Below are 27,052 nucleotides of genomic sequence, written 5' to 3'. Positions count from 1 at the left end.
ATTTTTTCCAATCCTTTCGTAATATTGGTTATAATCCAATTGACAATCTCATTAACCTCGAGTGGACTTAGGCCTTCGTAAATCATATTTCGTTAGTATAAAAAAAAATTTGAAAATTTTTTTCTATCTTTCTTTCGATGTTTTATTTATGTCTCCATTTTTTTTATTTCTTCACATTTTTTTAAAACGTGAAGAAATAAAAAATATGGAGACAGAAATAAAACATCGAAAAAAGGTATAAAAAATATTTCAAAATTCTCTATTGCATTCGACATTCGTTCTTCATCTCATTTTTTCCTCCTTTTTAATTATTTTTCTTAATTTCTCATTCATTTTAGAATTTCATTTTCTTCTTTCTTTTTTCGTTTCTTTCTTTCTTTTTTATTTCCTTTCTTTTTTTAATTTCTTCCTTTCTTTTTTAATTTATTTCTTTTTTTCGTTTCTTTCTTTATTCGTTTCTTTCTTTTTTCATTTCCTTCTTTCTTTTTTTCGTTTCTTTCTTTTTTCATTTCCTTCTTTCTTTTTTCGTTTCTTTCTTTCTTTTTTCATTTCCTTCTTTCTTTTTCGTTTCTTTCTTTCTTTTTCATTTCTTTCATTTTTTTCGTTTCTTTCTTTCTTTTTCGTTTCTTTCTTTCTTTTTCATTTCTTTTCCTTTTTTCATTTCTTTCTTTCTTTTTTCATTTCTTTCTTTCTTTTTTCGTTTCTTTCTTTCTTTTTTCGTTTCTTTCTTTCTTTTTTCATTTCTTCCTTTCTTTTTTTAATTTCTTTCTTTCTTTTTACATTTCTTTCTCCTTCCCTTTTTTATTTTACTCTCATTGTTATTTATATTTATTTCATTGATTTTTTTATTTTAATTTTATTTTATTCATTCTTATTTTTTTATTTTCTTCACGTTTATTTCGCCGAATCTTATCCTTATTTATTTTTCATTTTCCTTTCTTCGTGTCTTTCTTTTCTTTAAAAAAAAAATCACTGTACAATTTAAATCTCTAATTTGCTCATCTTGTGTATGTATCCCCCCCCTTTCCGTCTTTGCTATTTCACGTTTCTCGTATTTCTCATTTTATTTTTATATTTTTCATTCTAGTTCTAAAAGTAAGGCCTCCTATTTTTTAACTCAAAAACTAAAGCATTAAAGACCTACGGAGACGGGAGTGGTACTATTAAAACGAGCGACCTTTTATGCTGCAAAATATATTTTTCCATATAGTCACCACCATTCTCAATGCACTTTTGCCAGTGATAAATGATGCATGGGTTATTAAAAGTTCAGAGAGTGCTTTGTCATTCACGTTTCTCTCGCCACTGAAATCGACGAACGCATCGCCTTACTATGCTAACCTACAAAATATATCGGCTTTGTAAACGTCCAACGTGCACCGGTAAATGTTGATCGGTTCAAATTTTCTGCATGGAGGAATTCAATTATGCATCTCTGGTTTTGACAGAGGTTTTTTTTTAGAGTCTCACACCGGCAATATCTGCAACAGAGAAAGATGAAATTTTCAGATTATGAATGCATGCTTGGAAGTCAATTACTAAAATCTGTCCAATATATGCCAGCATATTCTATTTCTGTATTTCTTTTCTATTTCTGTATTTCTTTTCTATTTCTGTATTTCTTGTTCTATTTCTGTATTTCTTTTCTATTTCTGTATTTCTTGTTCTATTTCTGTATTTCTTTTCTATTTCTGTATTTCTTGTTCTATTCCTGTATTTCTGATTCTATTTCTTTATTTCTTGTTCGATATCTTTATTTCTTGTTCTATTTCTGTATTTCTTTTCTATTTCTGTATTTCTTGTTCGATTTCTGTATTTCTTTTCTATTTCTGTATTTCTTGTTCTATTCCTGTATTTCTGATTCTATTTCTTTATTTCTTGTTCGATATCTTTATTTCTTGTTCTATTTCTGTATTTTTCATTCTATTTCTGTATTTCTTGTTCTATTTCTGTACTTCTCATTCTATATCTGTATTTCTCATTCTATTTCTGTATTTCTTGTTCAATTTCTGTATTTCTTGTTCTATTTCTGTATTTCTCATTCTATTTCTGTATTTCTCATTCTATTTCTGTATTTCTTGTTCTATTTCTGTATTTCTTGTTCTATTTCTGTAGTTCTTGTTCTATTTCTGTACTTCTTGTTCTATTTCTGTATTCCTAATTCTATTTCTGTATTTCTTGTTCTATTTCTGTACGTCTTGTTCTATTTCTGTATTTCTAATTCTGTTTCTGTATTCCTCATTCTATTTCTGTATTTCTTGTTCTATTTCTGTATTTCTTGTTCTATTTCTGTATTTCTTGTTCTATTCCTGTATTTCTCATTCTATTTCTGTATTTCTCATTCTATTTCTGTACTTCTTTTTCTATTTCTGTATTTCTTGTTCTATTTCTGTATTTTTTGTTCTATTTCTGTATTTCTCATTCTATTTCTGTATTTCTCATTCTATTTCTGTATCTCATTCAATTTCTGTATTTCTTGTTCTATTTCTGTATTTTTTGTTCTATTTCTGTATTTCTCATTCTATTTCTGTATTTCTCATTCTATTTCTGTATCTCATTCTATTTCTGTATTTCTTGTTCTATTTCTGTATTTTTTGTTCTATTTCTGTATTTCTCATTCTATTTCTGTATTTCTCATTCTATTTCTGTATCTCATTCAATTTCTGTACTTGTTCTATTTCTGTATTTCTTGTTCTATTTCTGTATTTTTTGTTCTATTTCTGTATTTCTCATTCTATTTCTGTATTTATCATTCTATTTCTGTATTTCTCATTCTATTTCTGTATTTCTTGTTCTATTTCTGTATTTCTAATTCTGTTTCTGTATTTCTCATTCTATTTCTGTATTTCTTGTTCTATTTCTGTATTTCTTGTTCTATTTCTGTATTTCTTGTTCTATTCCTGTATTTCTCATTCTATTTCTGTATTTCTCATTCTATTTCTGTATTTCTTGTTCTATTTCTGTATTTTTTGTTCTATTTCTGTATTTCTCATTCTATTTCTGTATTTCTCATTCTATTTCTGTATCTCATTCAATTTCTGTACTTGTTCTATTTCTGCATTTCTTGTTCTATTTCTGTATTTTTTGTTCTATTTCTGTATTTCTCATTCTATTTCTGTATTTCTCATTCTATTTCTGTATTTCTCATTCTATTTCTGTATTTCTCATTCTATTTCTGTATTTCTTGTTCTATTTCTGTATTTCTTGTTCTATTTCTGTAGTTCTTGTTCTATTTCTGTATTTCTCATTCTATTTCTGTACTTGTTCTATTTCTGCATTTCTTGTTCTATTTCTGTATTTTTTGTTCTATTTCTGTATTTCTCATTCTATTTCTGTATTTCTCATTCTATTTCTGTATTTCTTGTTCTATTTCTGTATTTCTTGTTCTATATCTGTATTTCTTGTTCTATTCCTGTATTTCTCATTCTATTTCTGTATTTCTCATTCTATTTCTGTATTTTTTGTTCTATTTCTGTATTTCTTGTTCTATTTCTGTATTTCTTTTTCTATTTCTTTATTTCTTGTTCTATTTCTGTATTTCTCATTCTATTTCTGTATTTTTTGTTCTATTTCTGTATTTCTTGTTCTATTTCTGTATTTCTTGTTCTATTCCTGTATTTCTCATTCTATTTCTGTATTTCTCATTCTATTTCTGTATTTTTTGTTCTATTTCTGTATTTCTCATTCTATTTCTGTATTTCTTGTTCTATTTCTGTACGTCTTGTTCTATTTCAGTATTTCCTGTACTATTTCTGTACGTCTTGTTCTATTTCTGTACGTCTTTTTTTTTACACAGTTATCACCACTTATCAAGGCCTGGAAGCCACTCATGGATAAGGATTATTGCAAGTACATTACGTTAGTGTGGAGATTTGATGAAGTGTTTACTTAAGGGGGCGGTTCATTAGGAATTTGTTAACATTGGACTTGAAGACATCCAAGTTGTAGTCCGGAGAGAAGCAGGAGGGCGGAACAGAGTTCCACATGCGTGCAGTTCTAAGAAAGAAGCCTTGTTCATGGAATCCGCATTTTGATTTAGACACAGATACAGAGTGGGGGAAAATTTTCACAGTGGATTCAGCAAAACGGGTGTTTTTCGTGAAAGATTGGCAAGGGGGGACCAGAGATTGGAGTTCAGACGAGCACTTGCCATGGAAATAACGATAAAACAAGGATAGGCTCGCAACGTCTCTTCTGTGGGAGAGAGGTTGCAGGGTAGAGAAAAGGGCATCCCTCACTAAGCCACGAAGTCTATTTTGTACTCTGTCAAGGCAGGATAGGCTGTTTTTAGCAGCTCCTGCCCAGATATGGCAACAGTATTCCGTCCTTGGACGTACTTGGCTTTTATATAGATAGAGAATTGCATCAGTAGTGAGATATCTTCTGGAGCGGTAGAAGGATCCCACCATCTTTCCAGTGACCTTGGCAACAGACATGATGTACGTGTTCCATTTCAGATCAGGAGTAAAGGTCAAACCCAGAAGCTTGTCAAAACATGGGGCCTCACCCAAACAAGAGCCATCCATCACAATTGATGCCAGATGGGGATCAGAGCGTTGATGATGTAAGGATAGGAGTTTGGTTTTGGATGCATTAAAGGTAACCAGCCACATCTTCCCCCACTGAACCACGCGCTCGAGATCAGAGGAGAGAGAATCAGAGAGAACTTTGTCGTTTACAGCCTTTGATGTGTTGCCGTAGATGGTCGTGTCATCAGCATAGATGTCAACGAATGATTTAAGTATGTGTTTAGGGAGGTCATTGATGTAGATCAGGAAGAGAATTGGGCCCAGGATGTACCCCTGAGGGACTCCAGCATTTATATTGCAGGCCTCCGATTTTTGCCCAATCTACCACTACTCTTATGTTCTATTTCTGTACGTCTTGTTCTATTGTTGCATTTCTCGTTCTATTTCTGTATTTCTTGTTCTATTTCTGTATTTCTAATTCTATTTCTGTATTTTTTGTTCTATTTTTGCATTTCTCATTTTATTTCTGTATTTCTTGTTCTATTTCTGTATTTCTTGTCCTATTTTTATACTTCTTTTTCAATTTCTGTATTTCTTGTTCTATTTCTGTATTTCTGATTCTATTTCTGTATTTCTCCTTCTATATCTGCATTTCTTGTTCTAATTCTGTATTTCTCATTCTATTTCTGTATTTCTAATTCTATTTCTGTATTTCTCATTCTATTTCTGTACGTCTTGTTCTATTTCTGTATTTCTCATTCTATTTCTGTATTTTTTGCTCTATTTCTGTATTTCTTGTTCTATTTCTGTATTTCTCATTCTATTTCTGTATTTCTCATTCTATTTCTGTATTTCTTGTTCTATTTCTGTATTTCTAATTCTATTTCTGTATTTCTCATTCTATTTCTGTACGTCTTGTTCTATATCTGTATTTCTCCTATATCTGTATTTCTTGTTCTATTTCTGTATTTCTTGTTCTATTTCTGTATTTCTCCTATTTCTGTATTTCTTGTTCTATTTCTGTATTTCTCATTCTATTTCTGTATTTCTTATTCTATTTCTGTATTTCTTGTTCTATTTCTGTATTTCTTGTTCTATTTCTGTATTTCTCCTATTTCTGTATTTCTTTTTCTATTTCTGTATTTCTAATTCTATTTCTGTATTTCTTATTCTATTTCTGTATTTCTTATTCTATTTCTGTATTTATTGTTCTATTTCTGTATTTCTTGTTCTATTTCTGTATTTTTTGTTCTATTTCTGCATTTCTTGTTCTATTTCTCTATTTCTCATTCTATTTCTGTGTTTCTCATTCTATTTCTGTACGTCTTGTTCTATTTCTGTATTTTTCCTCTATTTCTGTATTTCTTGTTCTATTTCTGTATTTTTCCTCTATTTCTGTATTTCTTGTTCTATTTCTGTATTTCTCCTATTTCTGTATTTCTTTTTCTATTTCTGTATTTCTAATTCTATTTCCGTATTTTTCCTCTATTTCTGTATTTCTTGTTCTATTTCTGTATTTCTCCTATTTCTGTATTTCTTTTTCTATTTCTGTATTTCTAATTCTATTTCTGTATTTTTTGTTCTATTTTTGCATTTCTCATTTTATTTCTGTACGTCTTGTTCTATTTCTGTATTTCTTGTTCTATTTCTGTATTTCTCATTCTATTTCTGTATTTCTCATTCTATTTCTGTATTTCTCATTCTATTTCTGTATTTTTTGTTCTATTTTTGCATTTCTCATTTTATTTCTGTATTTCTTGTTCTATTTCTGTATTTCTTGTCCTATTTTTATACTTCTTTTTCAATTTCTGTATTTCTTGTTCTATTTCTGTATTTCTGATTCTATTTCTGTATTTCTCCTTCTATATCTGTATTTCTTGTTCTAATTCTGTATTTCTCATTCTATTTCTGTATTTCTAATTCTATTTCTGTATTTCTCATTCTATTTCTGTACGTCTTGTTCTATTTCTGTATTTCTCATTCTATTTCTGTATTTTTTGCTCTATTTCTGTATTTCTTGTTCTATTTCTGTATTTCTCATTCTATTTCTGTATTTCTCATTCTATTTCTGTATTTCTTGTTCTATTTCTGTATTTCTCATTCTATTTCTGTATTTCTCATTCTATCTCTGTATTTCTCATTCTATTTCTGTACGTCTTGTTCTATATCTGTATTTCTCCTATATCTGTATTTCTTGTTCTATTTCTGTATTTCTTGTTCTATTTCTGTATTTCTCCTATTTCTGTATTTCTCATTCTATTTCTGTATTTCTCATTCTATTTCTGTATTTCTTATTCTATTTCTGTATTTCTTGTTCTATTTCTGTATTTCTTGTTCTATTTCTGTATTTCTCCTATTTCTGTATTTCTTTTTCTATTTCTGTATTTCTAATTCTATTTCTGTATTTTTTGTTCTATTTCTGTATTTCTTATTCTATTTCTGTATTTATTGTTCTATTTCTGTATTTCTTGTTCTATTTCTGTATTTTTTGTTCTATTTCTGCATTTCTTGTTCTATTTCTCTATTTCTCATTCTATTTCTGTGTTTCCCATTCTATTTCTGTACGTCTTGTTCTATTTCTGTATTTTTCCTCTATTTCTGTATTTCTTGGTCTATTTCTGTATTTTTCCTCTATTTCTGTATTTCTTGTTCTATTTCTGTATTTCTCCTATTTCTGTATTTCTTTTTCTATTTCTGTATTTCTTGTTCTATTTCTGTATTTTTCCTCTATTTCTGTATTTCTTGTTCTATTTCTGTATTTTTCCTCTATTTCTGTATTTCTTGTTCTATTTCTGTATTTCTCCTATTTCTGTATTTCTTTTTCTATTTCTGTATTTCTAATTCTATTTCTGTATTTCTTATTCTATTTCTGTATTTCTTATTCTATTTCTGTATTTCTTGTTCTATTTCTGTATTTCTTGTTCTATTTCTGTATTTTTTGTTCTATTTCTGCATTTCTTGTTCTATTTCTGTATTTCTCATTCTATTTCTGTATTTCTCATTCTATTTCTGTACGTCTTGTTCTATTTCTGTATTTCTCATTCTATTTCTGTATTTTTTGCTCTATTTCTGTATTTCTTGTTCTATTTCTGTATTTCTCATTCTATTTCTGTATTTCTCATTCTATTTCTGTATTTCTAATTCTATTTCTGTATTTCTAATTCTATTTCTGTATTTCTCATTCTATTTCTGTACGTCTTGTTCTATATCTGTATTTCTCCTATATCTGTATTTCTTGTTCTATTTCTGTATTTCTTGTTCTATTTCTGTATTTCTCCTATTTCTGTATTTCTTGTTCTATTTCTGTATTTCTCATTCTATTTCTGTATTTCTTATTCTATTTCTGTATTTCTTGTTCTATTTCTGTATTTCTTGTTCTATTTCTGTATTTCTCCTATTTCTGTATTTCTTTTTCTATTTCTGTATTTCTAATTCTATTTCTGTATTTCTTATTCTATTTCTGTATTTCTTATTCTATTTCTGTATTTATTGTTCTATTTCTGTATTTCTTGTTCTATTTCTGTATTTTTTGTTCTATTTCTGCATTTCTTGTTCTATTTCTCTATTTCTCATTCTATTTCTGTGTTTCTCATTCTATTTCTGTACGTCTTGTTCTATTTCTGTATTTTTCCTCTATTTCTGTATTTCTTGTTCTATTTCTGTATTTTTCCTCTATTTCTGTATTTCTTGTTCTATTTCTGTATTTCTCCTATTTCTGTATTTCTTTTTCTATTGCTGTATTTCTAATTCTATTTCTGTATTTTTCCTCTATTTCTGTATTTCTTGTTCTATTTCTGTATTTCTCCTATTTCTGTATTTCTTTTTCTATTTCTGTATTTCTAATTCTATTTCTGTATTTTTTGTTCTATTTTTGCATTTCTCATTTTATTTCTGTACGTCTTGTTCTATTTCTGTATTTCTTGTTCTATTTCTGTATTTCTCATTCTATTTCTGTATTTCTCATTCTATTTCTGTATTTCTCATTCTATTTCTGTATTTTTTGTTCTATTTTTGCATTTCTCATTTTATTTCTGTATTTCTTGTTCTATTTCTGTATTTCTTGTCCTATTTTTATACTTCTTTTTCAATTTCTGTATTTCTTGTTCTATTTCTGTATTTCTGATTCTATTTCTGTATTTCTCCTTCTATATCTGTATTTCTTGTTCTAATTCTGTATTTCTCATTCTATTTCTGTATTTCTAATTCTATTTCTGTATTTCTCATTCTATTTCTGTACGTCTTGTTCTATTTCTGTATTTCTCATTCTATTTCTGTATTTTTTGCTCTATTTCTGTATTTCTTGTTCTATTTCTGTATTTCTCATTCTATTTCTGTATTTCTCATTCTATTTCTGTATTTCTTGTTCTATTTCTGTATTTCTCATTCTATTTCTGTATTTCTCATTCTATCTCTGTATTTCTCATTCTATTTCTGTACGTCTTGTTCTATATCTGTATTTCTCCTATATCTGTATTTCTTGTTCTATTTCTGTATTTCTTGTTCTATTTCTGTATTTCTCCTATTTCTGTATTTCTTGTTCTATTTCTGTATTTCTCATTCTATTTCTGTATTTCTTATTCTATTTCTGTATTTCTTGTTCTATTTCTGTATTTCTTGTTCTATTTCTGTATTTCTCCTATTTCTGTATTTCTTTTTCTATTTCTGTATTTCTAATTCTATTTCTGTATTTTTTGTTCTATTTCTGTACGTCTTATTCTATTTCTGTATTTATTGTTCTATTTCTGTATTTCTTGTTCTATTTCTGTATTTTTTGTTCTATTTCTGCATTTCTTGTTCTATTTCTCTATTTCTCATTCTATTTCTGTGTTTCCCATTCTATTTCTGTACGTCTTGTTCTATTTCTGTATTTTTCCTCTATTTCTGTATTTCTTGGTCTATTTCTGTATTTTTCCTCTATTTCTGTATTTCTTGTTCTATTTCTGTATTTCTCCTATTTCTGTATTTCTTTTTCTATTTCTGTATTTCTTGTTCTATTTCTGTATTTTTCCTCTATTTCTGTATTTCTTGTTCTATTTCTGTATTTTTCCTCTATTTCTGTATTTCTTGTTCTATTTCTGTATTTCTCCTATTTCTGTATTTCTTTTTCTATTTCTGTATTTCTAATTCTATTTCTGTATTTCTTATTCTATTTCTGTATTTCTTATTCTATTTCTGTATTTCTTGTTCTATTTCTGTATTTCTTGTTCTATTTCTGTATTTTTTGTTCTATTTCTGCATTTCTTGTTCTATTTCTGTATTTCTCATTCTATTTCTGTGTTTCTCATTCTATTTCTGTACGTCTTGTTCTATTTCTGTATTTCTTGTTCTATTTCTGTATTTCTTGTTCTATTTCTGCATTCCACGTAATATTTATCATGTCTTGCATTACTCGTACTAACCCTAACTCTATTGTATAATTTCCCTCTTAGATTCATTTTTCTATCTGACTTTCTTTTCATCTCATTCTCAAATTTTGCAAATAAGCAAGATTTTCTTGTTCTAGTTCAAACTAGGCCGAAAAGTTGCCAGTACAACTCGTGATATCAATGATGCGTTATGCCCGGGAACTACTATGAACATATGGTACAACGGTGGTTCAAGAAATTTCGCAATGGTGATGAGAGTCTCAAAGATGACTGCAGTTGATAATAACCATTTGAAAGCCTTAATAGCAAATAGGATCCTGAACAGAAACGTGCATTCTATCCCAACCATTATCAATGGACCAGAAGTCATCTCGACAGCATCCGACAAGGCCAAACTATTTGCCAAAAACTTTGCCGCAAATTCTACCCTGTGTGACGAAGGCCATCAACTCCCCATATTCCCTCCTATAACAGACAACACGTTATGCAATATACAAATATCTGTGCGTGAGGTCGCCAAGCTAATCAAGAACCTTGACTCCAGTAAAGCAACTGGTCCCGACGGTATTCCAATTATAGTGTTAAAAAAATTACAACCAGAACTTGCCCCCATACTTTCCAAACTGTTTAAGCATGGCCTTAAGAAAAAGTGCTTCTCAACACCCTGGAAAACCTCATCAGTATGCCCTGTATTTAAGAATTCAGGAGATAAGTCATCCCCCTCTCAGTACAGACCAATAAGTCTCTTGTGTGTCATGAGTAAGTTGCTGGAATCCACAATAAATAGAGAAGTAGTCAACCACCTCAGCAGAAATAACCTTCTTAGTGACACGCAATATTGTTTCTACTCTGCTAGATCTACAGCAGATGTGCTAACGGTTATATCTCATAGGATTAGTGAATCTCTCGACAAAGGCTTCATTTCTAGGGCAATTGCTCTCGACATATCAAAGGCCTTCGATAAGGTTTGGCATAAAGGCCTACTACACAAGATTTCCAACTACGGTATAACTGGAAATGTTTTCTCTATCATTAAATCATTTCTCTCAGATAGGCTCATAAGAGTAGTGGTAGATGGGCGGAAATCAGAGGCCCACAGTATTAATGCTGGAGTCCCTTAGGGGTCCATACTGAGCCCAACTCTCTTCCTGATCTACATCAATGATCTCCCAAAACACATACTAAAATCTTTCGTTGACATCTATGCTGATGACACGACCATATATGGCAACACATCAAAGGCTGTAAATGATGATGTTCTCTCTGATTCACTCTCCTCCAATCTTGAGCACGTGGTACAGTGGGGAAAGAGGTGGTTGGTTACCTTTAATGCATCTAAGACCAAGCTCCTATCTCTACATCATAAACGCTCTGATCTCCATCTGGCATCAATTGAAATGGATGGCTCTCATATAAGGGAGGCCCCAGGCTTTGATAAGCTCCTGGGTTTGACTTTTACACCTGATCTGAAATGGAACACATACATCAAGTCTGTGGCCAAGGTTGCTGGGAAAATGGTGGGATCCTTCTACCGCTCCAGAAGATATCTCACTACTGATGCAATTCACTATCTATATAAGAGCCAAGTACGTCCAAAGATGGAGTACTGCTGCCACATCTGGGCGGGGGCTGCTAAAAACAGCCTATCTTGCCTTGACAGAGTACAAAATAGACTCCGTGGCTTGGTGGGGGATGCCCTTTTCTCTACCCTGCAACCTTTTTCCCACAGAAGAGACGTAGTGAGCCTGTCATTGTTCTATCGTTATTTCCATGGCAGGTGCTCGTCTGAACTCCATTCTCTGGTCCCCCCTTGCCAATCTTTTTCAAAAAACACCCGACTAGCTGAAACCACCGTCAATAATTTTCCCCACTCCCTATCTGTGCCTAAATCAAAACGTAGATACCATGGACAAAGTTTCTTTCTTAGAACTGCACGCCTGTGGAACTCTGTTCCGCTTGCCTGTTTCCCTTCCGACTTCCACCTGGATGTCTTCAAGTCCAACACAAACAAATTCCTGATGAACCGCCCCCCCCCCTAAGTAATGACACCTCACAACTTCTCCAATACTATTGCTACACTATCCCATTGATTACTGTACACACAATAACCCTTATCCCTGAGTGGCCATTGGGCCTTGATAAGTGGTGAACTCCATGTAAAAAAAAAAAAAAAAAAATTGGAGCCGATCCTCGAAAAACCACACGAGAAGTTGCTGTTGAACTTGAGGTCGACCACTCAACAGTCATTTGCCATTTAAAGCAAATAGGGAAGTGAAAACAGTTGGATAAATGAGTGTCGCATGAATTGAACGATACTCAAAAAAAGTCGTTGTTTTGAGGTGTTGTCTACATGCCTTCTGCACAACAAAAACGACCAATTTCTCGAGCGGATTGTGACATGTGACGAGAAGTGAATTCTCTACGACAACCGGCGATGTTCGGCACAGTGGTTGGGTGCCAGACAAGCCCTACACCACTTCCCAAAGCTGAAATTGCATTAAAAAAAGGTTATGGTGACTGTTTGGTGGTCTGCGACCGGTCTCAACCATCACATCTTTTTGAATCCGGGCGAAACGATTACGGCAGAGAAATACTGCTAACAAATTGGTGAAATACACCAGAAGCTCCAATGTATGTGCCCGAGATTGATCAATATGAAAGAACCAATTCTCCTCCATGACAACGTCGCCTGCATGTTGCTCAACTGACCTGCAGAAGCTGAAAGAATTAGGCTACGAGATTCTGTCTCATCCGCCATATTCACCTGACCTCTTACCCACCGATTATCACTTTTTCAAGCATCTCGACAACTTTCCGCGCGAAAATGTTTCAAAAGCCGAAATGATGCCGAATCGGCCTTCAATGACTTCATCCCTTTCAGAACTCGAGATTTCTATGCTAATGGGACAAATAAATTTGTTTCTCTTTGGCAAAAACGTGTCAATCCTAATGGTTTTTATTTCGATTAATAATGTTTATTATGAAAGGAGTTATGATTTTTTGACGTTGAACGTCAAAAATCGACATTATTTTTGCACCAATATTTAATAGTTTAAATAGTTTAAATAGTTTAAATAGTTTAAATGCTATTTGTTTGATTTTGAAAATCCGACAAGCTAACTTTGTATGTTAAATATTTTTTTTTTTTTTTACTTTTTACATTTCTTTTAAACTCGTTGATTTTATTATTGCTTCCTCCTTTTCTTATTTTTTGCTATATCTTTTTTCTTTCTCTTTTTCTTTCTCTTTCCTTTTTCTTCCCATTACTTTTTTCTCTATTTCTCGTTTTAATTTCCTTTTTTTCTTTTTCTGCATTTTTTCTTTTTATTTTTTCCTATTTTTCCCTACCTTTGCCATTTTCTTTTTCCCTCATTTTTTCTTTCTGTTTTTTTTTTCGTTTTTATTTTTTATTTTTTGTCTTTATTTGCCTTTTCTTCTTCTCTCTCTTTTTTTTTTTTTTTTTTTGCATTTAATTTTCCGTTCAAACATTTTTAACTCATTCTGTAAATTTACCTATCAAATTGTTAAACTTATTTATTTTCTTTCATTCATTTAATTATCAATCTTATTCAATTTCATTCACATATTCAACCTCTGATTTCATATCTTTTTCTTTCTTTTTTACTTTCACTGAAGTGTTACCTAATTTCTACCTTGATATCTTCATTTAAAATGACGACTTTTATAGGTTTACTGATATGCTGAAAACGAATATCGTATTTAAATTTTCTGCAAATAAGTAGTTTTCGAGATATTAAGTAATGCCATTTCTTACCCTATTGTTGGTGGCCATCTTGGTATGCGCGCGTTTTCGCATAGTTTATCGAGGTTGGGTTTACATACACAAGCACTCGCTCACGCGTACCAAGATGACCAGCACTAACATAAGAAATGTAATTGCTTAATATCCGGAAAACTATTTGTCTGCGAAAATTTTAAATGTTACATTCGTTTTCAGCATAGCAGAAACCCCACTTGTCATCATTTTAAAGGAAAATGTTTAAGTTTAACTCCCCATATTTCCTCCTATAACACAGAACAAGCTAGGTAACATACAAATATCCGTGCATGAGGTCGCCAAGCTAATAAAAAACCTAGATTCCAGTAAAGCAACTGGCCCTGATGGCATCCCAATTATAGTGTTAAAAAAGCTTCAACCAGAACTTGCTCCCATACTTACGAAACTATTTAAGCGCTGCCTTAAGGAGAAGTGCTTTCCGACCCCCTGGAAGACCTCCTCAGTTTGCCCTGTATTTAAGAATTCAGGTGATAAGTCATCACCCTCTCAATACAGACCAATAAGTCTTCTCTGTGTTATGAGTAAGTTACTGGAATCAATATTAAATAGAGAAATAGTAAACCACCTCAGCAGGAATAACCTTCTTAGTGACACACAATATGGTTTCCGCTCTGCAAGATCTACCGCAGATGTGCTGACGGTTATATCCCACAGGATTAGTGAATCTCTTGACAAAGGCTTCCTTTCTAGGGCAATTGCTCTCGACATATCAAAGGCCTTTGACAAAGTATGGCATAAGGGTCTACTTCACAAGATTTCCAGCTACGGTATAACTGGAAATGTTTTCTCAATCATTAAATCATTTCTCTCTGATAGGCTCATAAGAGTAGTGGTAGATGGACAAAAATCGGAGGCCTGCAATATAAATGCTGGAGTCCCTCAGGGGTCAATCCTGGGCCCAACTCTCTTCCTGATCTACATCAATGACCTCCCTAAACACATACTTAAATCATTCGTTGACATCTATGCTGATGACACGACCATCTACGGCAACACATCAAAGGCTGTAAATGACGAAGTTCTCTCGGATTCTCTCTCCTCTGATCTCGAGCGCGTGGTTCAGTGGGGGAAGATGTGGCTAGTTACCTTTAATGCATCCAAAACCAAACTCCTATCCTTACATCATCAACGCTCTGATCCCCAGCTGGCATCAATTGTGATGGATGGCTCTCGTCTGGGTGAGGCCCCGTGTTTTGACAAGCTTCTGGGTTTGACCTTTACTCCTGATCTGAAATGGAACACGTACATCAAGTCTGTTGCCAAGGTCGCAGGAAAGATGGTGGGATCCTTCTACCGCTCCAGAAGATATCTCACTACTGATGCAATTCTCTATCTATATAAAAGCCAAGTACGGCCAAGGATGGAATACTGTTGCCATATCTGGGCAGGAGCTGCCAAAAACAGCCTATCATGCCTTGACAGAGTACAAAATAGACTTCGTGGTTTAGTGGGGGATGCCCTTTTCTCTACCCTGCAACCCCTCTCCCACAGAAGAGACGTTGCGAGCCTATCCTTGTTTTATCGTTATTTCCATGGCAGGTGCTCGTCTGAACTCCAATCCCTGGTCCCCCCTCGCCAATCTTTCACGAAAAACACCCGTCTAGCTGAATCCACTGTGAAAAATTTCCCCCACTCTATATCTGTGCCTAAATCAAAACGCGGATTTCATGAGCAAAGCTTCTTTCTTAGAACTGCACGCCTGTGGAACTCTGTTCCGTCTGCCTGCTTCCCTCCGGACTACAACTTGGATGTCTTCAAGTCTAATGTTAACAAATTCCTAATGAACCGCCCCCCTAATTAAACACTTCATAAAATCTCCTCACTAACGTGATGTACTTACAATAACCCTTATCCCTGAGTGGCTTCCGGGCCTTGATAAGTGGTGATCACTGTGTAAAAAAAAAAAAAAAAAAAAAAAAAAAAGTGGAAACCAGGTAAAAATTTACCTTAATTTCTTTTCTCTCTACTTTTTTCTCATTCTCTTTGATATTCATTCTTAAACTCACTTTTTTCTTTTTTCCTTTTTTCTTTTTTCATTCCTTTTTTCTTTTTTCCTTTTTTCTTTTTCCTTTTTTTTCTTTTTTCATTCCTTTTTCCTTTTTTTCTTTTTTCCTTTTTTCATTCCTTTTTTCTTTTTTCCTTTTTTCTTTTTTCATTCCTTTTTTCTTTTTTCCTTTTTTCTTTTTCCTTTTTTTTCTTTTTTCATTCCTTTTTTCTTTTTTCCTTTTTTCTTTTTCCTTTTTTTCTTTTTTCATTCCTTTTTTCTTTTTTCCTTTTTCCTTTTTTTTCTTTTTTCATTCCTTTTTTCTTTTTTCCTTTTTTCTTTTTTCCTTTTTTCTTTTTTCCTTTTTTTCTTTTTCCTTTTTTTCTTTTTTCATTCCTTTTTCCTTTTTTTCTTTTTCCTTTTCTTCTTTTTTCATTCCTTTTTCCTTTTTTCCTTTTTTTTCTTTTTTCATTCCTTTTTTCTTTTTTCCTTTTTTCTTTTTTCATTCCTTTTTTCTTTTTTCCTTTTTTCTTTTTCCTTTTTTTTCTTTTTTCATTCCTTTTTTCTTTTTTCCTTTTTCCTTTTTTTTCTTTTTTCATTCCTTTTTTCTTTTTTCCTTTTTTCTTTTTTCCTTTTTTCTTTTTTCCTTTTTTTCTTTTTCCTTTTTTTCTTTTTTCATTCCTTTTTCCTTTTTTTCTTTTTCCTTTTCTTCTTTTTTCATTCCTTTTTTCTTTTTTCCTTTTTTTCTTTTTTCATTCCTTTTTTCTTTTTTCCCTTTTTTACTTTTTTCCTTTTTTTTCTTTTTTCATTCCTTTTTTCTTTTTTCCTTTTTTTCTTTTTTCATTTCTTTTTTCTTTTTTCCTTTTTTTTCTTTTTTCATTCCTTTTTTCTTTTTTCCTTTTTTCCTTTTTTTTCTTTTTTCATTCCTTTTTTCTTTTTTCATTCCTTTTTTCTTTTTTCCTTTTTTCTTTTTTCCTTTTTTTCTTTTTTCATTCCTTTTTTCTTTTTCCTTTTTTTCTTTTTCCCTTTTTTCTTTTTTCATTCCTTTTTTTTCCTTTTTTTCTTTTTCCCTTTTTTCTTTTTTCATTTTTCCTTTTTTTTTTTTTCTTTTTACTATTAGATTTCTTATTTCTTTACGTTATATTTCGTTCTATTCCGCTGTATATTTTAGCCTCTGTAATGATCTGAACTATTAGCAATAGTTAGTGCGACACAAGGTCATTAAACATGGGCGTACTAGAGACCATAATTGAAGAGTCGGTCGAAGTTAATGAGGCAGAGATTTTGAGAGGAGTCAAAGTCGGACTGATAAAATGCAATTTTTAATCTCGGAAAAATCAATAGATAATCTGGATATTGGAAGAGTCGGAGTCGGATATTTTCGAATCGTAAAAGTTGAAGTCGTAACTTATATGTCGCAACTCCACAACCCTACAGGAAACGCGGAAAATACCTGTATAGACATAGTGTTTGCCTATTAAATAAGTTTAAAAGAGTTGATATCCAAGAAAAGATCATCAAATGTTCGGTATAACTGCGGTTGTGGATCTTAAATTAAAGATAATCCTAAAATTTATATTTTGATTTTATTTGAACTCCGATTTGAAATATCATAATCACATACAAAAAAAAAAACTGTCATCAAATAAGAAAGTTTGTGGGGCGCATTACCAGGGTGCTGTTTCTCTGCAGACTACAACGTGATCATCTTCAAAGCCAACGTGCGTAAATACTTAACAGAAACCGTCCCCATAAGTAATCACACATTAAAGTTCTGATTTTTTCAAATAATGGTTGATTTTTCATATCACTTGTTTTATCGTTATTTCCATGGCAGGTGCTCGTCTGAGCTCCAATCTCTGGTCCCCCCCCCTCGCCAATCTTTCACGAAAAACACCCGTCTAGCTGAATTCACTGTGATAAATTTTCCCCACTCTTTATCTGTGCCTAAATCAAAACGTAGATTCCATGAACAAAGCTTCTTTCTTGGAACTGCACGCCTGTGGAACTCTGTTCCGTCTGCCTGCTTCCCACCTGACTACAACCTGGATGTCTTCAAGTCCAACGTTAACAAGTTCCTAATGAATCGCCCCCTTAAGTAAACACTTCATTAAATCTTCACACTAACGTACTGTACTTGCAATAACCCTTATCCCTGAGTGGCTTCCGGGCCTTGATAAGTGGTGACCACCATGTAAAAAAAAACAAAAAAAAAACTTGTTTTGATCAGACTATTGTTCTCATCTTGAGGGTCATTTGTGCAATGTTTTGATCGGTGTGACGTTCAACCGTCTTCAGGCATGTTGGTTGTTGTTTGGAAAAGAGTTCTTTGCAACATGCCTGAAGACGGTCGAAGGGCAATCCAACCGAAACGTTGCACAAATAATATTCAACATGAGAACAATAGTCCAATCAATACAAGTCATATAAATAATCATACTTTATTCATTCCACTCATGTTCAATCCTCTCGCAATATTCTTCATCATTCAATAATTAATCTATCCATCTCTTTAACCCTTATCCTTTAGTAACTTTTCATCCTGATAAATAAGGACTCGTTAGTAAACAAAACAAAAAAAGATGACCATGTACTTGTTCACTTTGAAAAGCCGGATTAACATTATTAAATGGATCCGGTGGGCCAGATATAGACAGGGGGGGGAGATGTTGGGTCTAAGGGATCCGGTCATGGACTAAAGGATCGGCTATGACGAGTTCAAATTCTAGCGGAAGTATGACGCTTAATTACGGGCGATTACCGTTAAGGATAGGTGTGTCACCTTAATGGAGTCAAAGAACAAGGTGTGTCCAATTAATTGTCTACAATGAACGGTCTACGATAGGCATTGTATATTGGTATTGCATAATCTGGAAAGGGCTGATATGTCGTAAACATACAAACCAAGCGAAACTGGACAAAGAAAAGGGAAACGATATTCAAATAGTTTTCAAAGACGTGCGAGGCGGGGGCAGCGACCGATGCGGTCATTACAAAAATCGAGGTTGGAAATCACGGATCGTTTGATTAGATTTGAAAAATCTTCTATTAAGGCAAAAATTAATAAAGCTAATCTTAATCTCTAATAAAATAAAAGTTAATGAAACTAATCTTAATCTCTAATAAAATAAAAGTTAATAAAACTAATCTTAATCTCTAACCGTCAGAAGTAATTCTCAGGTCTGTAATAAAGAGCAATATGTAGTTTTATAAATATGAGCAATAAATATAGCATTTGTTTAAAATTTTAATATTTATTCTCTCTTGGGGGGGGGGTATGGTATGATTTCGGCGCTAGACGCCTAAATGAAAAATGTACCCACATTACAACCCTGTTGCCTAAAATACATATTTCATAATTTATAACAAGTTTTACAGTTTAGGATTAGATATCAAGTGCATACATGTTATTGATGCTCACACGCATGCAATGTATTACTTAATCTAATCCTTTAAAAAATGTAAATGACAAAGTTCTCTCTGATTCTCTCTCCTCTGATCTCGAGCGCGTAGTTCAGTGGGGGAAGATGTGGCTGGTTACATTTAATGTATCCAAAACCAAACTCCTATCCTTACATCATCAACGCTCTGATCCCCACCTGGCATCAATTGTGATGGATGGCTCTCGTCTGGGTGAGGCCCCGTGTTTTGACAAGCTTCTGGGTTTGACCTTTACTCCTGATCTGAAATGGAACACATACATCAAGTCTGTTGCCAAGGTCGCTGGAAAGATGGTGGGATCCTTCTACCGCTCCAGAAGATATCTCACTACTGATGCAATTCTCTATCTATATAAAAGCCAAGTACGTCCAAGGATGGAATACTGTTGCCATATCTGGATAGGAGCTGCTAAAAACAGCCTATCCTGCCTTGACAGAGTACAAAATAGACTTCGTGGCTTAGTGGGGGATGCCCTTTTGTCTACCCTGCAACCTCTCTCCCACAGAAGAGACGTTGCGAGCCTATCCTTGTTTTATCGTTATTTCCATGGCAGGTGCTCGTCTGAGCTCCAATCTCTGCCCCCCCCTCGCCAATCTTTCACGAAAAACACCCGTCTAGCTGAATCCACTGTGAAAAATTTCCCCCACTCTATATCTGTGCCTAAATCAAAACGCGGATTCCATGAACAAAGTTTCTTTCTTAGAACTGCACGCCTGTGGAACTCTGTTCCGTCTGCCTGCTTCCCACCGGACTACAACTTGGATGTCTTCAAGTCCAATGTTAACAAATTCCTAATGAACCGCCCCCTTAAGTAAATACTTCATCAAATCTCCACATTAATGTAATGTACTTGCAATAACGCTTATCCCTGAGTGGCTTCCGGGCCTTGATAAGTGGTGATCACTGTGTAAAAAAAAATGTATTTCTTAATCTAATCCTTTAAAAAATGTATTACTTAATCTAATCTAAAGACGATGATAATCCGGCAGAATGCATAGTTACAAACATAAATCAGAGAAATACAGGCAAATATGAAAAAAAAAAAAAAAAGAAGAAGAATAGAACGTGATATCATTCAATATTTCGGCGTAGCCAAGGCTTCATCAGGAATAAACAACAGAAGTAATATTTATACATTTGGTGCTTGAAGTAAAAATTCCAATTATGCGTGTGAGCAAACTAAGAGAGAATGTTACGGCTAGAGAAGTGTGTGTGGGGGGGGAACGATTGTGATTTTAGTCTGTAAAAAAAATGAATACGACGAAACGTGCAATAAAAATAAAGAGAAAATAAGTGATAAGGAAAACCAAATACTAGAACAAATATCGCAACATAAAAGTGATATGGGAAGAATCGATATTTCGCTTTCTGTTTTATTGTGGCTTATTCATGACTGGAGATATAGTTAAAGAAACAGGAATATCACTATAAAGATGCATAGGGAGAGGGGGATTCTAACAGTGGTGTACCACAGTTTATATCTTTTCAAAGATATTCTATCGACCTCATAATTCTCCCCCCTCTCCATGTATTTTGTGTAAATATCCGTATGCCTTTAACTGTATCTCCAGTCATTAATAATAAATATAGAAAATATATATAAAAAAAAGGAAGCTAACTATCGACTCTTTCCATACTTGTGATTTTGGTTCATATATTTGGTCTGTTTATCTTTTATTTCCTCTTCTTTTTTCTTCTTATATTATTAACAGTATTCGTATATATATATATATATATATATATATATATATATATATATATATATATATATATATATAACAACACCTTCAGAATGTGAAAGAATATATAACTATTTCCACAGCCAGACAACGTCGCAGCTGGTTGTCATGGCTATTATGAGCTGCGACATTGTCTGCCTTTGGAAATATATATATATATATATATATATATATATATATATATATATATATATATATATATATATATATATATATATATATAGTAATTTATAAAATATACATGGCGATTAAGCTACACTGAATATTCCGCATTTCATCCACTCTCGGACTCTTCAGGCTTATGCGCGAATTCTGTGGTTGTTTATCGTTTTTATATGCTCCTCTTCTATTGAGATTTATAGAGATACTAGAAAGCTGATTGGCTAACTAAAATCTCAATAGAAGAGGAGCATATAAAAACGACAAACAACCACAGAATTCGACCATAAGCCTGAAGAGTCCTAGAGTAGGTGAAACGCGGAATATTCAATGTAGCTTAATCGCCATATGTATTTTATAAATTACTAACTAGCTCTACCTACGTATTGAGCACTTTTGAAGTAAATACTTAAAGTTTACGCATAAATCTATACTTTCGTATATTAATTTTATGTGAGTAAATTAAGTAGTTATATATATATATATATATATATTTGTAGTCTATATATATATATATATATATATATTTGTAGTCTATATATATATACATATATATATATATATTTGTAGTCTATATATATATATATATATATATATTTGTAGTCTCTCTCTCTCTCTCTCTCTATATATATATATATATATATATATATATATATATATATATATATATATATATTTGTAGTCATCGACATACAATCCTGTTTCGTCGTATCACAACTCATCAGTGCCGCTAGATTTGCACCTCTCCCAAGCCAAGGATTGAACCTAGAATCGTCGTGTTGACAGTCGGCAGTTCTCCCACTTGACCACGGAAACGATGTCCACAAATAACCTGTCCGAATGTCTATATAAACAAACATCCACCACTTTTAGTATTTACTTCAACATATTTTATAACTTACTACCATGCTCTACCTATGTATTGAGCACTGCTGAAGTAAATATTTAAAGTTTACGCATAAAATTTATACTTTCGTATATTAATTTATGTGATTAAATGAAGTAGTCATATATATATATATATATATATATATATATATATATATATATATATATATATATATATATTAGGGCAGCATTTTTTCTCTCATGCATGTTTCGTTGAACAGCAGGGATGATTCCTGTTTGTTTCTCTTAAGATCAATTTTTTTTACTTTTGGTGAGTCAATGTTCGAACATTCTGTTCGAGTGTAAAAAAAGAAATTTGCCATAGCCGCGATGGTTTTCGACTTCCATGCGTTGTCTTCAGGCGAGTGATGAATTAAAAATGCGTTTAGTGAATTTATTGAAAAGACGATTAAAATCGTTTAAAATCATCAAAAGCCTTCCCTCTCATATTGATCCTGATTGATGCTTCATTTGTTCATGCGAATGAGTAGGGTTTAATTACTTTGTTCGATAAAAATTCAATATGGCGTAATGGAAAATAAAAAGGTATTTGCATCTTCTCTTCCAATTTTCGGATTTTAATCATGTCAAATCACACTTCAATTCCCTTTGACTGATTGATTGTTGCTATTTCTTTTGATGAGTTAAGGGCATAATAGATTCACTGATTGATATAATAATTAAGTGATTGATTTTGCGCTACGAAACAGATATTGTCAAGAATTGTATAGGTCAACTAAATTAAAGTATTAAATTATAAGTTGGTCAACATCATGAATTTTGGAATATAACTTTTTGTCATTTATTCTCTATATTGCTCTGTAATTACATTGAGCTTTTTAAATAAGGATTGATATATATTATAAGAAAATATATTTCTACAGAAATATGTGTGTGTGTATGTGTGTGTGTGTGTGTGTGTGTGTGTGTGTGTGTGTGTGTGTGTGTGTGTGTGTGTGTGTGTGTGTGTGTGGTAGCTTCCTCCAGTCTTGACAGACTATGGACGCCCATTGTAAAGGTGCCTGCACAGAATTTTTGTGGCAAGAATTGCGCAATCTCCAACCACACATCTCCTGGGTCGGCGTTGATAAATACCAATGGCAAGTAAAGGTTCAGGACGACTGGAAACAATGCCGAGACAAGCGGAGAGCACATACATAGTCTAGAATTCCCAAATGGTACTAACCAGGCATGACGTTGCTTAACTTCGGAAATCTGACGAGAGCCAGTGTGTCAACGTGATTATGCTGTGCACACACACACACACACACACACACACACACACACACACACACACACACACATACACACACACACACGTGATGTTATTAATTCAGCATTTCCCGCGTGGAAATAATTTATTTATATTCAACATTTGTGCTATGGAAGAAGAAATTAAAATAACATTTTAAATATGAAATCAAGTAATTAAAAAACTCATCACGGTATTGTTTTCTATACAAAAATTTGTTGACGCTACATTTCTTGCAATTAGCCGTAAAATGACAAAAATCTTTCATGAATCTGAACGAATTAGTTTTTATTTATTTTAAATCTTAAAAATTAAAGTAAGTCTTTCAATCTTTTAACCCTTCTTTAAATAGATTTTTCGTTGAGATATCATTTGTTTAATTTTAATCTCATTTAATCAAACACAAAAAAATTTAATTTCATTTAATCAAACAAAAAAATTAATTTCATTTAATCAAACACACAAAAAATACATTTTAAAAAATAATGTTTATTTCTTTACGTCCTAATATATTTTAGCTATTGTATAGACCGAGAATTGTCCCTAGTAATCCCAGATGTCTCGGATAGTAAATTTCAATATTTGATCCATTTTTAAACTTATTTGAATATTGTGTTAATATATCAATTTATATAAGACACAGGCATTGACTTTTTTATCTCTAAGATTATTATATAATAGTTATTGCACTTTGATATTAACTCCTTATGACCTGAATTATGATGTAGATGATTAAAAAAATGTTTATTTTTAATTTTAGTTAGTTTAAAAGGTACTGATACTATGATTGTCTTTAAACTGGAAAAATTATGAAGTTCAATAGTTAAACTACCGCCGAGATATACATATATTATTCCTTAATTGGAATTCATTTTTGAGATGAGCATTATATATTAATTTATTTTTATTTCGGACTATTAGTCTCATCTTTATTAGTTGTTGCTTTTTGATCTTTTTATTGTTGATAGAGACGTTGAATCTCTACGGTTCCAGATGAGCATTGTCTGAAGATAGCGGTTTCAATCCCACCCAAAGCGTGCCAGAGGTTAATTGGTCAAAATGTGATGAGACGACAACAACTACGGATGGCAGTGATGGCTGAGAATGCAGTTAGGAGATTCGAAGTTCCTATCCGTCGCGGTTACCACCTGACGAAGGCCAGAGGAATAGTTGGCCGAAAGGTTGTGAATAAACAAAAAAAAAAACAATAAAAAAATCAAAAAGCAACAACTAATAAAGATGAGACTAATAGTCCGAAATAAAAATAAATTAATACCGCCGAGATTTTTGCATTTCATAAACTTACATTGATTATTAATCATAGTGCTTGAAAAATGTGTTTATGACAACAAACGAAATCCTCCACTCTTTGAGACAGATGGCAACATACTGAATGTAAGTAATAAACAGTTGCAATCTGGAGGTATCAGGCATCTATCCAGATACTAAACTAATACGTATAAGGCGTGTTTGAATCAATTCCCACTTTATTTATGCTGTTATATTCATTTATTTACGACTAAACAAATTAGTTCAACCAGGTCATAAAGGGTCAAATAACATTTCACAGAGTTGATATAGCGTAAAATATAGGAAGCAACTCAAATGTAAAAAAAAACAAGAAAAAAAACGTATAATTGCTACGTCGAATCTTATATTAAAGAAAATCTTTATGTTTCAAAATTTATTAGATGCGAATTTAAAAAATTGGATTATTGGAATTATTCGGGCAACGGTTTTCAATTTGGATGTTATTTTCACAAAGTTTTACTTATGTAAACTTATATATGGTCTAAATCGGAAATATTTATGTCCAACTCTTAAATCTGTATGAAATTTCGAAGTTACTTTATTTAATCCTCAGGCTCAGACTATTCTCATTCCGTCAAGCATGAAATGACACTAAACATATAATTGAAGCCCCGAGAATTATACAGTACAATGCGTCATATATATATATATATATATATATATATATATATATATATATATATATATATATATATATATATATATAAATTATGACAGCCCCTTTAAGAAATTCGTTTCTTATCGTTGAGCACTTTCCGTTGAATTAAAAAAGTCGGTCAATTTAGCTCTTATGCGTAGATCATCGTATAACGATTTGATCACTGTCTGTCTGACGTAATGAACATTTAAATTAAAATGTTTAAAATTCAACGCTATTTCATACGGTTAATAGTAGCCGAATGGATACGGCCTCCGCTAATCGAGACAGAGATGTCTCGTGTCGCGGGGTTCGAATCGTTCGACTGGTAGTAATCGTGACACCCTGCACTGAAGAATCCCGAAAGGATGAAACACTAGTGTCTGTAGGTATTTAATTATTATAGTAAAAAAAAAAAAAAAAAAAAAATATATATATATATATATATATATATATATATGCTGTATGGATCTGGAGGTTTTAATTAAGAGTTGCTTAAAACTTCTACCCCGTCATGGCTGACAAAACGAGAACAATCTATCGACATGGAGTAAATAAAGTGTCCATTCAAAATTCCATATAGATTTCCGAGTTTGACATAAAGATTCCCAAAAACAACAAGATGCACATGAAGAAGGTCGTAGGTAACATCAGCCGAAACGTTGTGAGAATGAGATCTATAATAAGAATAGTAGTTCGAGTCATCCAAATAATATAAAGGCAAGATTTTTTTTTTTTACTTGATATTCGTTTTAAAATTAGATCTTCCAACTCTATTCGAACCCCAACTGGAAATTTCAAAGTTTAACATAACAGAAAATAACAGACCAGTAAGGTCAACCATAAGAGTTCCAGAGAGAAATGCAAATGTTTAACTTTGAGCTGTAGAATTAAAAACATAAAAATAGATCCAATCGACTGGATAAAGAAAGGAGGTGCGTGATGAATTTAAACGATCCGGTCGCGGACTATGGGATCGGCTATGACGAGTTTAAATTCTAGCGGATGTATTACGTTAAATTATGTACTGATAATATCGGGAAAGGCGCGTATACGGTCGCGACTTTGTACATGTACCAAGACTCAAGATGACCATTAATCTCCATCCACTATGTGTGTGTGTGAGAGAGAGAGAGAGAGAGTTCCGCATAGGTTCCAAAACGGCTGGGTCTATCTTCTGCAAATTTCAGATAAAGGTAATTTATAAGTCTGGCAGTGTTCTTAGATATGTTTTATTCAGAAATTTATCTGATATGTATTAAAAATCGAACAAATCCGGTCTAAAATAAATAGTCTTTTCTCTCTTATAGATAAAAAAAACGTTTTGCTTTGTTTTGTTTTTTTTTTACAGGGGAATATTTTACGTTGCACCGGCCAAGGGAAATAATAAAATCTCAGCAAATCATTTCTTCTTAAAACAAAAACAAAACAGACTTATTATAATTTGGAGATATAGCTTAGTGGTAGACATTCGACTGCGGATCGAATGATCACTGTTCAAGCCTGGGTGTACCTAACCATTTTTTTCTTCTTATTAATGAGTTCAATTTATGATATAAGAACAGGTACCATTTAAAATCGCCGCAAATCATTTCTTCGTTTGCATATTTTAAAAGTAAACATGAATAAGAAGTAACTTTCCAGAGTATTCATCGTCAAACTCAAATATCAGCTGATGTGATATTGTAAACAAACACAGACGGAATTTGATGAACGACATTATCATTATTTTTTTTTTTTTTTTTTTTTTTTTTTTTTTTTGCGAATTAGTCCACCAGGCAAATTATTCCTCGTAATATATAATAATTAATAAAGGACTGATTCTATAATAATATATGTTCGATCTGCATAAATTCAAATAACATTGTATTGTCCGAGCGGGTAACGCCAGGTGTCTAGCTAGTATGTTATAAGCGACGAATGAAAAAAGTCGACAAAAATTATTGAGAATGGGTCACCATTTAGCAAGTGCTCAATTATCCAAACGTGTGTTATGTAGAAAATAGA

At 32.3% G+C, this 27,052-nt stretch overlaps 1 protein-coding gene across 2 annotated transcripts in view; it reads right to left on the bottom strand.

Annotated features, from left to right (window-relative positions):
* The window catches only part of LOC145291535 (uncharacterized), a 429,029-nt gene that overhangs the window by 93,652 nt on the left and 308,325 nt on the right, over nt 1-27,052 (bottom strand). The gene's annotated exons all lie outside the window — the stretch shown is intronic.

The sequence above is a fragment of the Euprymna scolopes genome, chromosome 12, assembly GCF_053919585.1.
Source record: "Euprymna scolopes isolate OS-2025 chromosome 12, ASM5391958v1, whole genome shotgun sequence".
Lineage (NCBI taxonomy): Eukaryota > Metazoa > Mollusca > Cephalopoda > Sepiida > Sepiolidae > Euprymna > Euprymna scolopes.
The sequence above is the reverse complement of the archived record's forward strand: the minus strand, read 5'-3'. Positions and strand labels throughout refer to the sequence as shown.